Genomic DNA, 15,376 nt, shown 5'->3' with positions numbered 1-15,376 from the left:
TCAGTGAGTGAGTTTGTACATTTGATTGAGCTGAGTTTTGTACATTTCAGTGAGGGGGTGTTTGTACATTTCAGTGCAAGGATTTTATACATTTCAGTGTGAGTTTTGTATATTTCATTGAATGGGTTTTGTTCCTTTCACTGAGGGGGTTTTGTACATTTCAGGAGGGATTTTTTAAGTTTCAGGATGGGCTTTTGTACATTTCATTGAGGTGAGTATTGTACATTTCAATGAGGATGCTTTCGACAATTCGTTGTGTGGGTTTTGTACATTTCATTGAGTGGGTTTTATACATTTCAGTAAGTGGTATTTTTACCTTTCATTGAGTGGGTTTTGTACATTTTGTTGTGTGGGTTTTGTACATTTCATTGAGTGGGTTTTGTACATTTCATTGAAGTGATATTTGTACATTTCAGTGAGGGTTTTTGTACATTTTTGTACAGTTCAGTTCACGGGTTTTGTAGATTTCAGCGTGTGAGTTCTGTATATTTCATTGAGTGGGTTTTGTGCATTTCACTGAGTGGGGTTTGTGCATTTCATTGAGTGGGTTTTATTCATTTCACTGAGGGCTTTTGTGCATTTCAGGAGGGGATTTTACATTTCAGGAGGGAGATTTGTATATTTCATTGTGCTGAGTTTTGTACATTTCAGTGAGGGGATTTTGTACATTTTGTTGTGTGCGATTTGTACATTACAGTGAGCAGCTTTTGTACATTTCATTGAGCAGGTTTGTACATTTCAGTGAGGGGGTTTGGTACATTTCAGTGAGTGAGTTTTGTACATTTCATTGAACTGCGTTTTGTACATTTCAGTGAGCGGGTTTTGTACATTTCAGTGAGTGAGTTTGTACATTTCATTGAGCTGAGTTTTGTACATTTCAGTGAGGGGGAGTTTGTACATTTCAGTGCAGGGATTTTATACATTTCAGTGAGTGAGTTTTGTATATTTCATTGAATGGGTTTTGTGCCTTTCACTGAGGGGGTGTTGTACATTTCAGGAGGGATATTTTACATTTCAGGAGGGTGTTTTGTAAACTTCATTGAGGTGAGATTCGTACATTTCAATGAGGGGTTTTTGTACATTTCATTGTGTGGGATTTGTACATTTCATTGAGTGGATTTTGTACCTTTCATTAATTGGATTTTGTATATTTCAATGAGGTGCTTTTGTACATTTCATTGAGTAGGTTTTGTACATTTCAGTGAGTGAGCTTTGCACATTTCATTGAGTGGGTTTTTTACTTTTCAGTAAGTGGGTTTTGTACATTTCATTCAGTGAGTTTTGTACATTTCATTGGGTTTTTTTTTACATTTCATTGGGCAACTTGTATACATTTCATTGAATGAGTTTTGTATATTTCATTCAATGGGTTTTGTACCTTTCACTGGGGGAGTTTTGTACATTTCAGGAGGGATTTTTTAAGTTTCAGGATGGGCTTTTGTACATTTCATTGAGGTGAGTATTGTACATTTCAATGAGGGTGTTTTCTACAATTCGTTGTGTAGGTTTTGTACATTTCATTGACTGGGTTTTTTTACTTTTCAGTAAGTGGCTTTTGTACATTTCATTGAGCAGGTTTGTACATTTCAGTGAGTGGCTTTTGTACCTTTCATTAATTGGATTTTGTATATTTCAGTGAGGTGCTTTTGTACATTTCATTGAGTAGGTTTTGTACATTTCAGTGAGTGTGCTTTGTACATTTCATTGAGTGGGTTTTTTACTTTTCAGAAAGTGGGTTTTGTACATTTCATTCAGTGAGCTTTGTACATTTCATTGGGTGGGTTTTTTACTTTTCAGTAAGTGGGTTTTGTACATTTCATTCAGCAGGTTTTATACATTTAATTGAGTAGATTTTGTACATTTCATGAGTGGGTTTTGTACAATTCAGTGAGCAGGTTTGTACTTTTCAGTGAGGGGGTTTGGTACATTTCAGTGAGTGAGTTTTGTACATTTCATTGAACTGTGTTTTGTAGATTTCAGTGAACGGGTTTTGTACATTTCAGTGAGGGGTTTTGCACATTTCAGTGAGTGAGTTTGTACATTTGATTGAGCTGAGTTTTGTACATTTCAGTGAGGGGGTGTTTGTACATTTCAGTGCAAGGATTTTATACATTTCAGTGTGAGTTTTGTATATTTCATTGAATGGGTTTTGTTCCTTTCACTGAGGGGGTTTTGTACATTTCAGGAGGGATTTTTTAAGTTTCAGGATGGGCTTTTGTACATTTCATTGAGGTGAGTATTGTACATTTCAATGAGGAGGCTTTCTACAATTCGTTGTGTGGGTTTTGTACATTTCATTGAGTGGGTTTTGTACATTTCATTGTGTGGGTTTTGTACATTTCATTGAGTGGGTTTTATACATTTCAGTAAGTGGTATTTTTACTTTTCATTGAGTGGGTTTTGTACATTTCGTTGTGTGGGTTTTGTACATTTCATTGAGTGGGTTTTTTTCAATTCAGTAAGTGGTTTTTTTACCTTTCATTGAGTGGGTTTTGTACATTTCGTTGAGTGGGTTTTATACATTTCAGTAAGTGGTATTTTTACCTTTCATTGAGTGGGTTTTGTACATTTCATTGTGTGGGTTTTGTACATATCATTGAGTGGGATTTTTACAATTCAGTAAGTGGTTTTTTTACCTTTCATTGAGTGGCTTTTGTACATTTCGTTGAGTGGATTTTGTACATTTCGTCGAGTGGGTTTTGTACATTTCATTGAAGTGATATTTGTACATTTCAGTGAGGGTTTTTGTACATTTTTGTACAGTTCAGTTCACGGGTTTTGTAGATTTCAGCGTGTGAGTTCTGTATATTTCATTGAGTGGGTTTTGTGCATTTCACTGAGTGGGGTTTGTGCATTTCATTGAGTGGGTTTTATTCATTTCACTGAGGGCTTTTGTGCATTTCAGGAGGGAATTTTACATTTCACGAGGGAGATTTGTATATTTCATTGTGCTGAGTTTTGTACATTTCAGTGAGGGGATTTTGTACATTTTGTTGTGTGCGATTTGTACATTACAGTGAGCGGCTTTTGTACATTTCATTGAGCAGGTTTGTACATTTCAGTGAGGTGGTTTGGTACATTTCAGTGAGTGAGTTTGTACATTTCATTGAGCTGAGTTTTGTACATTGCAGTGAGGGGGAGTTTGTACATTTCAGTGCAGCGATTTTATACATTTCAGTGAGTGAGTTTTGTATATTTCATTGAATGGGTTGTGTACCTTTCACTGAGGGGGTTTTGTACATTTCAGGAGGGATATTTTACATTTCAGGAGGGTGTTTTGTACACTTCATTGAGGTGAGATTCGTACATTTCAATGAGGGGTTTTTGTACATTTCATTGTGTGGGATTTGTACATTTCATTGAGTGGGTTTTGTACCTTTCATTAATTGGATTTTGTATATTTCAGTGAGGTGCTTTTGTACATTTCATTGAGTAGGTTTTGTACATTTCAGTGAGTGAGCTTTGTACATTTCATTGAGTGGGTTTTTTACTTTTCAGTAAGTGTGTTTTGTATATTTCATTCAGTGAGTTTTGTACATTTCATTGGGTTTTTTTTTACATTTCATTGGGCAACTTGTGTACATTTCATTGAGTGAGTTTTGTATATTTCATTCAATGGGTTTTGTACCTTTCACTGGGGGAGTTTTGTACATTTCAGGAGGGATTTTTTAAGTTTCATGATGGGCTTTTGTACATTTCATTGAGGTGAGTATTGTACATTTCAATGAGGGTGTTTTCTACAATTCGTTGTGTAGGTTTTGTCCATTTTTTTACTTTTCAGAAAGTGGCTTTTGTACATTTCATTGAGCAGGTTTGTACATTTCAGTGAGTGGCTTTTGTACCTTTCATTAATTGGATTTTGTATATTTCAGTGAGGTGCTTTTGTACATTTCATTGAGTAGGTTTTGTACATTTCAGTGAGTGTGCTTTGTACATTTCATTGAGTGGGTTTTTTACTGTTCAGAAAGTGGGTTTTGTACATTTCATTCAGTGAGCTTTGTACATTTCCTTGGGTGGGTTTTTTACTTTTCAGTAAGTGGGTTTTGTACATTTCATTCAGCAGGTTTTATACATTTAATTGAGTAGATTTTGTAAATTTCATGAGTGGGTTTTGTACAATTCAGTGAGCAGGTTTGTACTTTTCAGTGAGGGGGTTTGGTACATTTCAGTGAGTGAGTTTTATACATTTCATTGAACTGTGTTTTGTAGATTTCAGTGAACGGGTTTTGTACATTTCAGTGAGGGGTTTTGCACATTTCAGTGAGTGAGTTTGTACATTTGATTGAGCTGAGTTTTGTACATTTCAGTGAGGGGGTGTTTGTACATTTCAGTGCAAGGATTTTATACATTTCAGTGTGAGTTTTGTATATTTCATTGAATGGGTTTTGTTCCTTTCACTGAGGGGGTTTTGTACATTTCAGGAGGGATTTTTTAAGTTTCAGGATGGGCTTTTGTACATTTCATTGAGGTGAGTATTGTACATTTCAATGAGGATGCTTTCGACAATTCGTTGTGTGGGTTTTGTACATTTCATTGAGTGGGTTTTATACATTTCAGTAAGTGGTATTTTTACCTTTCATTGAGTGGGTTTTGTACATTTCGTTGTGTGGGTTTTGTACATTTCATTGAGTGGGTTTTGTACATTTCATTGAAGTGATATTTGTACATTTCAGTGAGGGTTTTTGTACATTTTTGTACAGTTCAGTTCACGGGTTTTGTAGATTTCAGCGTGTGAGTTCTGTATATTTCATTGAGTGGGTTTTGTGCATTTCACTGAGTGGGGTTTGTGCATTTCATTGAGTGGGTTTTATTCATTTCACTGAGGGCTTTTGTGCATTTCAGGAGGGGATTTTACATTTCAGGAGGGAGATTTGTATATTTCATTGTGCTGAGTTTTGTACATTTCAGTGAGGGGATTTTGTACATTTTGTTGTGTGCGATTTGTACATTACAGTGAGCAGCTTTTGTACATTTCATTGAGCAGGTTTGTACATTTCAGTGAGGGGGTTTGGTACATTTCAGTGAGTGAGTTTTGTACATTTCATTGAACTGCGTTTTGTACATTTCAGTGAGCGGGTTTTGTACATTTCAGTGAGTGAGTTTGTACATTTCATTGAGCTGAGTTTTGTACATTTCAGTGAGGGGGAGTTTGTACATTTCAGTGCAGGGATTTTATACATTTCAGTGAGTGAGTTTTGTATATTTCATTGAATGGGTTTTGTGCCTTTCACTGAGGGGGTGTTGTACATTTCAGGAGGGATATTTTACATTTCAGGAGGGTGTTTTGTAAACTTCATTGAGGTGAGATTCGTACATTTCAATGAGGGGTTTTTGTACATTTCATTGTGTGGGATTTGTACATTTCATTGAGTGGATTTTGTACCTTTCATTAATTGGATTTTGTATATTTCAATGAGGTGCTTTTGTACATTTCATTGAGTAGGTTTTGTACATTTCAGTGAGTGAGCTTTGCACATTTCATTGAGTGGGTTTTTTACTTTTCAGTAAGTGGGTTTTGTACATTTCATTCAGAGAGTTTTGTACATTTCATTGGGTTTTTTTTTACATTTCATTGGGCAACTTGTATACATTTCATTGAGTGAGTTTTGTATATTTCATTCAATGGGTTTTGTACCTTTCACTGGGGGAGTTTTGTACATTTCAGGAGGGATTTTTTAACTTTCAGGATGGGCTTTTGTACATTTCATTGAGGTGAGTATTGTACATTTCAATGAGGGTGTTTTCTACAATTCGTTGTGTAGGTTTTGTACATTTCATTGACTGGGTTTTTTTACTTTTCAGAAAGTGGCTTTTGTACATTTCATTGAGCAGGTTTGTACATTTCAGTGAGTGGCTTTTGTACCTTTCATTAATTGGATTTTGTATATTTCAGTGAGGTGCTTTTGTACATTTCATTGAGTAGGTTTTGTACATTTCAGTGAGTGTGCTTTGTACATTTCATTGAGTGGGTTTTTTACTTTTCAGAAAGTGGGTTTTGTACATTTCATTCAGTGAGCTTTGTACATTTCATTGGGTGGGTTTTTTACTTTTCAGTAAGTGGGTTTTGTACATTTCATTCAGCAGGTTTTATACATTTAATTGAGTAGATTTTGTACATTTCATGAGTGGGTTTTGTACAATTCAGTGAGCAGGTTTGTACTTTTCAGTGAGGGGGTTTGGTACATTTCAGTGAGTGAGTTTTGTACATTTCATTGAACTGTGTTTTGTAGATTTCAGTGAACGGGTTTTGTACATTTCAGTGAGGTGTTTTGCACATTTCAGTGAGTGAGTTTGTACATTTGATTGAGCTGAGTTTTGTACATTTCAGTGAGGGGGTGTTTGTACATTTCAGTGCAAGGATTTTATACATTTCAGTGTGAGTTTTGTATATTTCATTGAATGGGTTTTGTTCCTTTCACTGAGGGGGTTTTGTACATTTCAGGAGGGATTTTTTAAGTTTCAGGATGGGCTTTTGTACATTTCATTGAGGTGAGTATTGTACATTTCAATGAGGATGCTTTCTACAATTCGTTGTGTGGGTTTTGTACATTTCATTGAGTGGGTTTTGTACATTTCATTGTGTGGGTTTTGTACATTTCATTGAGTGGGTTTTATACATTTCAGTAAGTGGTATTTTTACTTTTCATTGAGTGGGTTTTGTACATTTCGTTGTGTGGGTTTTGTACATTTCATTGAGTGGGTTTTTTTCAATTCAGTAAGTGGTTTTTTTACCTTTCATTGAGTGGGTTTTGTACATTTCGTTGAGTGGGTTTTGTACATTTCGTCGAGTGGGTTTTGTACATTTCATTGAAGTGATATTTGTACATTTCAGTGAGGGTTTTTGTACATTTTTGTACAGTTCAGTTCACGGGTTTTGTAGATTTCAGCGTGTGAGTTCTGTATATTTCATTGAGTGGGTTTTGTGCATTTCACTGAGTGGGGTTTGTGCATTTCATTGAGTGGGTTTTATTCATTTCACTGAGGGCTTTTGTGCATTTCAGGAGGGGATTTTACATTTCACAAGGGAGATTTGTATATTTCATTGTGCTGAGTTTTGTACATTTCAGTGAGGGGATTTTGTACATTTTGTTGTGTGCGTTTTGTACATTACAGTGAGCGGCTTTGGTACATTTCATTGAGCAGGTTTGTACATTTCAGTGAGGGAGTTTGGTACATATCAGTGAGTGAGTTTTGTACATTTCATTGAACTGCGTTTTGTACATTTCAGTGAGCGGGTTTTGTAGATTTCAGTGAGTGAGTTTGTACATTTCATTGAGTGAGTTTTGTACATTTCAGTGAGGGGGAGTTTGTACATTTCAGTGCAGCGATTTTATACATTTCAGTGAGTGAGTTTTGTATATTTCATTGAATGGGTTTTGTACCTTTCACTGAGGGGGTTTTGTACATTTCAGGAGGGATATTTTACATTTCAGGAGGGTGTTTTGTACACTTCATTGAGGTGAGATTCGTACATTTCAATGAGGGGTTTTTGTACATTTCATTGTGTGGGATTTGTACATTTCATTGAGTGGGTTTTGTACCTTTCATTAATTGGATTTTGTATATTTCAGTGAGTTGCTTTTGTACATTTCATTGAGTAGGTTTTGTACATTTCAGTGAGTGAGCTTTGTACATTTCATTGAGTAGGTTTTTTACTTTTCAGTAAGTGGGTTTTGTACATTTCATTCAGTGAATTTTGTACATTTCATTGGGTTCTTTTTTACATTTCATTGGGCAACTTGTGTACGTTTCATTGAGTGAGTTTTGTATATTTCATTCAATGGGTTTTGTACCTTTCACTGAGGGAGTTTTGTACATTTCAGGAGGGATTTTTTATGTTTCAGGATGGGCTTTTGTACATTTCATTGAGGTGAGTATTGTACATTTCAATAAGGGTGTTTTCTACAATTTGTTGTGTAGGTTTTGTACATTTCATTGACTGGGTCTTTTTACTTTTCAGTAAGTGGCTTTTGTACATTTCATTAAGTGGGTTTTGTACATTTCATTCAGTGAGTTTTGTACATTTCATTGTGTGGCTTTTGTACATTTCATTGAACTGCGTTTTGTACATTTCAGTGAGCGGGTTTTGTAGATTTCAGTGAGTGGCTTTGTACATTTCAGTGAGTGAGTTTGTACATTTCATTGAGCTGAGTTTTGTACATTTCAGTGAGGGGGGGGTTTGGAGATTTCAGTGCAGGGATTTTATACATTTCAGTGAGTGAGTTTTGTATATTTCATTGAATGGGTTTTGTACCTTTCACTGAGGGGGTTTTGTACATTTCAGGAGGGATATTTTACATTTCAGGAGGGTGTTTTGTACACTTCATTGAGGTGAGATTCGTACATTTCAATGAGGGGTTTTTGTACATTTCATTGTGTGGGATTTGTACATTTCATTGAGTGGGTTTTGTACCTTTCATTAATTGGATTTTGTATATTTCAGTGAGTTGCTTTTGTACATTTCATTGAGTAGGTTTTGTACATTTCAGTGAGTGAGCTTTGTACATTTCATTGAGTGGGTTTTTTACTTTTCAGTAAGTGGGTTTTGTACATTTCATTCAGTGAATTTTGTACATTTCATTGGGTTCTTTTTTACATTTCATTGGGCAACTTGTGTACGTTTCATTGAGTGAGTTTTGTATATTTCATTCAATGGGTTTTGTACCTTTCACTGAGGGAGTTTTGTACATTTCAGGAGGGATTTTGTATGTTTCAGGATGGGCTTTTGTACATTTCATTGAGGTGAGTATTGTACATTTCAATGAGGGTGTTTTCTACAATTCGTTGTGTAGGTTTTGTACATTTCATTGACTGGGTTTTTTTACTTTTCAGTAAGTGGCTTTTGTACATTTCATTAAGTGGGTTTTGTACATTTCATTCAGTGAGTTTTGTACATTTCATTGTGTGGGTTTTGTACATTTCATTGAGTCGGTTTTGTACCTTTCATTAATTGGGTTTTCTACATTTCAGGAGGGAGTTTTGTACATTTCATTGAGGTGAGTTTTGTACATTTCAGTGAGGGGATTTTTTACATTTCGTTGTGTGCATTGTGTACATTACAGTGAGCAGCTTTTGTACATTTCATTGAGCAGGTTTGTACATTTCAGTGAGGGGGTTTGGTACATTTCAGTGAGTGAGTTTAGTACATTTCATTGAACTGTGTTTTGTAGATTTCAGTGAGCGGGTTTTGTACATTTCAGTGAGGGGGTGTGGTTTGTACATTTCAGTGCAGGGATTTTATACATTTCAGTGACTGATTTTTGTATATATCATTGAATGAGTTTTGTACCTTTCACTGAGGTGGTTTTGTACATTTCAGGAGGGATTTTTTACGTTTCAGGATGGGCTTTTGTACTTTTCATTGAGGTGAGTATTGTACATTTCAATGAGGGTGTTTTCTACAATTTGTTGCGTTGGTTTTGTACATTTCATTGAGTGGGTTTTTTACTTTTCAGTAAGTGGGTTTTGTACATTTCATTCAGCAGGTTTTGTAGATTTGATTGAGTAGATTTTGTACATTTCATGAGTGGGTTTTGTACAATTCAGTGAGCAGGTTTGTACTTTTCAGTGAGGGGGTTTGGTACATTTCAGTGAGTGAGTTTCGTACATTTCATTGAACTGTGTTTTGTAGATTTCAGTGAGCGGGTTTTGTACATTTCAGAGAGGGGTTTTGCACATTTCAGTGAGTGAGTTTGTACATTTGATTGAGCTGAGTTTTGTACATTTCAGTGAGGGGGTGTTTGTACATTTCAGTGCAGGGATTTTATACATTTCAGTGTGAGTATTGTATATTTCATTGAATGGGTTTTGTACCTTTCACTGAGGGGGTTTTGTACATTTCAGGAGGGATTTTTTAAGTTTCAGGATGGGCTTTTGTACATTTCATTGAGGTGAGTATTGTACATTTCAATGAGGATGCTTTCTACAATTCGTTGTGTGGGTTTTGTACATTTCATTGAGTGGGTTTTATACATTTCAGTAAGTGGTATTTTTACCTTTCATTGAGTGGGTTTTGTACATTTCGTTGTGTGGGTTTTGTACATTTCATTGAGTGGGTTTTTTACAATTCACTAAGTGGTTTTTTTTACCTTTCATTGAGTGGGTTTTGTACATTTCGTTGAGTGGGTTTTGTACATTTCATTGAAGTGAGATTTGTACATTTCAGTGAGGGTTTTTGTACATTTTTGTACAGTTCAGTGCACGGGTTTTGTAGATTTCAGCGTGTGAGTTCAGTATATTTCATTGAGTGGGTTTGGTGCATTTCACTGAGTGGGGTTTGTGCATTTCATTGAGTGGGGTTTATTCATTTACCTGCGGGCTTTTGTGCATTTCAGGAGGGGATTTTACATTTCAGGAGGGAGATTTGTACATTTCATTGTGCTGAGTGTTATACATTTCAGTGAGGTGATTTTGTACATTTTGTTGTGTGCGTTTTGTACATTACAGTGAGCGGCTTTTGTACATTTCATTGAGCAGGTTTGTACATTTCAGTGAGGGGGTTTGGTACATTTCATTGAGTGGGTTTTTTACTTTTCAGTAAGTGGGTTTTGTTCATTTCATTCAGTGAGTTTTGTACATTTCATTGGGTTTTTTTATACATTTCATTGGGCAACTTGTGTACGTTTCATTGAGTGAGTTTTGTATATTTCATTCCATGGGTTTTGTACCTTTCACTAGGGAGTTTTGTACATTTCAGGAGGGATTTTTTATGTTTCAGGATGGGCTTTTGTACATTTCATTGAGGTGAATATTGTACATTTCAATGAGGGTGTTTTCTACAATTCATTGTGTAGGTTTTGTACATTTCATTGACTGGGTTTTTTTACTTTCAAGAAAGTGGCTTTTGTACATTTCATTGAGCAGGTTTGTACATTTCAGTGAGTGGGTTTTGTACCTTTCATTAATTGGATTTTGTATATTTCAGTGAGGTGATTTTGAACATTTCATTGAGTGGGTTTTGTACATTTCATTCAGTGAGTTTTGTACATTTCATTGGGTGGGTTTTTTACTTTTCAGTAAGTGGGTTTTGTACATTTCATTCAGCAGGTTTTGTACATTTACTTGAGTAGATTTTGTACATTTCATGAGTGGGTTTTGTACAATTCAGTGAGCAGGTTTGTACTTTTCAGTGAGGGGGTTTGGTACATTTCAGTGAGTGAGTTTTATACATTTCATTGAACTGTGTTTTGTAGATTTCAGTGAACGGGTTTTGTACATTTCAGTGAGGGGTTTTGCACATTTCAGTGAGTGAGTTTGTACATTTGATTGAGCTGAGTTTTGTACATTTCAGTGAGGGGGTGTTTGTACATTTCAGTGCAAGGATTTTATACATTTCAGTGTGAGTTTTGTATATTCCATTGAATGGGTTTCGTACCTTTCACTGAGGGGGTTTTGTACATTTCAGGAGGGATTTTTTAAGTTTCAGGATGGGCTTTCGTACATTTCATTGAGGTGAGTATTGAACATTTCAATGAGGATGCTTTCTACAATTCGTTGTGTGGGTTTTGTACATTTCATTGAGTGGGTTTTGTACATTTCGTTGTGTGGGTTTTGTACATTTCATTGAGTGAGTTTTATACATTTCAGTAAGTGGTATTTTTACCTTTCATTGAGTGGGTTTTGTACATTTCATTGTGTGGGTTTTGTACATATCATTGAGTGGGATTTTTACAATTCAGTAAGTGGTTTTTTTACCTTTCATTGAGTGGCTTTTGTACATTTCGTTGAGTGGATTTTGTACATTTCGTCGAGTGGGTTTTGTACATTTCATTGAAGTGATATTTGTACATTTCAGTGAGGGTTTTTGTACATTTTTGTACAGTTCAGTTCACGGGTTTTGTAGATTTCAGCGTGTGAGTTCTGTATATTTCATTGAGTGGGTTTTGTGCATTTCACTGAGTGGGGTTTGTGCATTTCATTGAGTGGGTTTTATTCATTTCACTGAGGGCTTTTGTGCATTTCAGGAGGGAATTTTACATTTCACGAGGGAGATTTGTATATTTCATTGTGCTGAGTTTTGTACATTTCAGTGAGGGGATTTTGTACATTTTGTTGTGTGCGATTTGTACATTACAGTGAGCGGCTTTTGTACATTTCATTGAGCAGGTTTGTACATTTCAGTGAGGGGGTTTGGTACATTTCAGTGAGTGAGTTTGTACATTTCATTGAGCTGAGTTTTGTACATTGCAGTGAGGGGGAGTTTGTACATTTCAGTGCAGCGATTTTATACATTTCAGTGAGTGAGTTTTGTATATTTCATTGAATGGGTTGTGTACCTTTCACTGAGGGGGTTTTGTACATTTCAGGAGGGATATTTTACATTTCAGGAGGGTGTTTTGTACACTTCATTGAGGTGAGATTCGTACATTTCAATGAGGGGTTTTTGTACATTTCATTGTGTGGGATTTGTACATTTCATTGAGTGGGTTTTGTACCTTTCATTAATTGGATTTTGTATATTTCAGTGAGGTGCTTTTGTACATTTCATTGAGTGGGTTTTTTACTTTTCAGTAAGTGTGTTTTGTATATTTCATTCAGTGAGTTTTGTACATTTCATTGGGTTTTTGTTTACATTTCATTGGGCAACTTGTGTACATTTCATTGAGTGAGTTTTGTATATTTCATTCAATGGGTTTTGTACCTTTCACTGGGGGAGTTTTGTACATTTCAGGAGGGATTTTTTAAGTTTCAGGATGGGCTTTTGTACATTTCATTGAGGTGAGTATTGTACATTTCAATGAGGGTGTTTTCTACAATTCGTTGTGTAGGTTTTGTCCATTTTTTTACTTTTCAGAAAGTGGCTTTTGTACATTTCATTGAGCAGGTTTGTACATTTCAGTGAGTGGCTTTTGTACCTTTCATTAATTGGATTTTGTATATTTCAGTGAGGTGCTTTTGTACATTTCATTGAGTAGGTTTTGTACATTTCAGTGAGTGTGCTTTGTACATTTCATTGAGTGGGTTTTTTACTGTTCAGAAAGTGGGTTTTGTACATTTCATTCAGTGAGCTTTGTACATTTCCTTGGGTGGGTTTTTTACTTTTCAGTAAGTGGGTTTTGTACATTTCATTCAGCAGGTTTTATACATTTAATTGAGTAGATTTTGTAAATTTCATGAGTGGGTTTTGTACAATTCAGTGAGCAGGTTTGTACTTTTCAGTGAGGGGGTTTGGTACATTTCAGTGAGTGAGTTTTATACATTTCATTGAACTGTGTTTTGTAGATTTCAGTGAACGGGTTTTGTACATTTCAGTGAGGGGTTTTGCACATTTCAGTGAGTGAGTTTGTACATTTGATTGAGCTGAGTTTTGTACATTTCAGTGAGGGGGTGTTTGTACATTTCAGTGCAAGGATTTTTATACATTTCAGTGTGAGTTTTGTATATTTCATTGAATGGGTTTTGTTCCTTTCACTGAGGGGGTTTTGTACATTTCAGGAGGGATTTTTTAAGTTTCAGGATGGGCTTTTGTACATTTCATTGAGGTGAGTATTGTACATTTCAATGAGGATGCTTTCGACAATTCGTTGTGTGGGTTTTGTACATTTCATTGAGTGGGTTTTATACATTTCAGTAAGTGGTATTTTTACCTTTCATTGAGTGGGTTTTTGTACATTTCGTTGTGTGGGTTTTGTACATTTCATTGAGTGGGTTTTGTACATTTCATTGAAGTGATATTTGTACATTTCAGTGAGGGTTTTTGTACATTTTTGTACAGTTCAGTTCACGGGTTTTGTAGATTTCAGCGTGTGAGTTCTGTATATTTCATTGAGTGGGTTTTGTGCATTCACTGAGTGGGGTTTGTGCATTTCATTGAGTGGGTTTTATTCATTTCACTGAGGGCTTTTGTGCATTTCAGGAGGGGATTTTACATTTCAGGAGGGAGATTTGTATATTTCATTGTGCTGAGTTTTGTACATTTCAGTGAGGGGATTTTGTACATTTTGTTGTGTGCGATTTGTACATTACAGTGAGCAGCTTTTGTACATTTCATTGAGCAGGTTTGTACATTTCAGTGAGGGGGTTTGGTACATTTCAGTGAGTGAGTTTTGTACATTTCATTGAACTGCGTTTTGTACATTTCAGTGAGCGGGTTTTGTACATTTCAGTGAGTGAGTTTGTACATTTCATTGAGCTGAGTTTTGTACATTTCAGTGAGGGGGAGTTTGTACATTTCAGTGCAGGGATTTTATACATTTCAGTGAGTGAGTTTTGTATATTTCATTGAATGGGTTTTGTGCCTTTCACTGAGGGGGTGTTGTACATTTCAGGAGGGATATTTTACATTTCAGGAGGGTGTTTTGTAAACTTCATTGAGGTGAGATTCGTACATTTCAATGAGGGGTTTTTGTACATTTCATTGTGTGGGATTTGTACATTTCATTGAGTGGATTTTGTACCTTTCATTAATTGGATTTTGTATATTTCAATGAGGTGCTTTTGTACATTTCATTGAGTAGGTTTTGTACATTTCAGTGAGTGAGCTTTGCACATTTCATTGAGTGGGTTTTTTACTTTTCAGTAAGTGGGTTTTGTACATTTCATTCAGTGAGTTTTGTACATTTCATTGGGTTTTTTTTTACATTTCATTGGGCAACTTGTATACATTTCATTGAATGAGTTTTGTATATTTCATTCAATGGGTTTTGTACCTTTCACTGGGGGAGTTTTGTACATTTCAGGAGGGATTTTTTAAGTTTCAGGATGGGCTTTTGTACATTTCATTGAGGTGAGTATTGTACATTTCAATAAGGGTGTTTTCTACAATTTGTTGTGTAGGTTTTGTACATTTCATTGACTGGGTCTTTTTACTTTTCAGTAAGTGGCTTTTGTACATTTCATTAAGTGGGTTTTGTACATTTCATTCAGTGAATTTTGTACATTTCATTGTGTGGCTTTTGTACATTTCATTGAACTGCGTTTTGTACATTTCAGTGAGCGGGTTTGGTAGATTTCAGTGAGTGGCTTTGTACATTTCAGTGAGTGAGTTTGTACATTTCATTGAGCTGAGTTTTGTACATTTCAGTGAGGGGGGGGTTTGGAGATTTCAGTGCAGGGATTTTATACATTTCAGTGAGTGAGTTTTGTATATTTCATTGAATGGGTTTCGTACCTTTCACTGAGGGGGTTTTGTACATTTCAGGAGGGATATTTTACATTTCAGGAGGGTGTTTTGTACACTTCATTGAGGTGAGATTCGTACATTTCAATGAGGGGTTTTTGTACATTTCATTGTGTGGGATTTGTACATTTCATTGAGTGGGTTTTGTACCTTTCATTAATTGGATTTTGTATATTTCAGTGAGTTGCTTTTGTACATTTCATTGAGTAGGTTTTGTACATTTCAGTGAGTGAGCTTTGTACATTTCATTGAGTGGGT

This window comes from Carcharodon carcharias, chromosome 13 (assembly GCF_017639515.1).
Source record: "Carcharodon carcharias isolate sCarCar2 chromosome 13, sCarCar2.pri, whole genome shotgun sequence".
In the NCBI taxonomy this organism is placed as follows: domain Eukaryota; kingdom Metazoa; phylum Chordata; class Chondrichthyes; order Lamniformes; family Lamnidae; genus Carcharodon; species Carcharodon carcharias.
Note: the sequence above shows the minus strand (reverse complement) of the source record.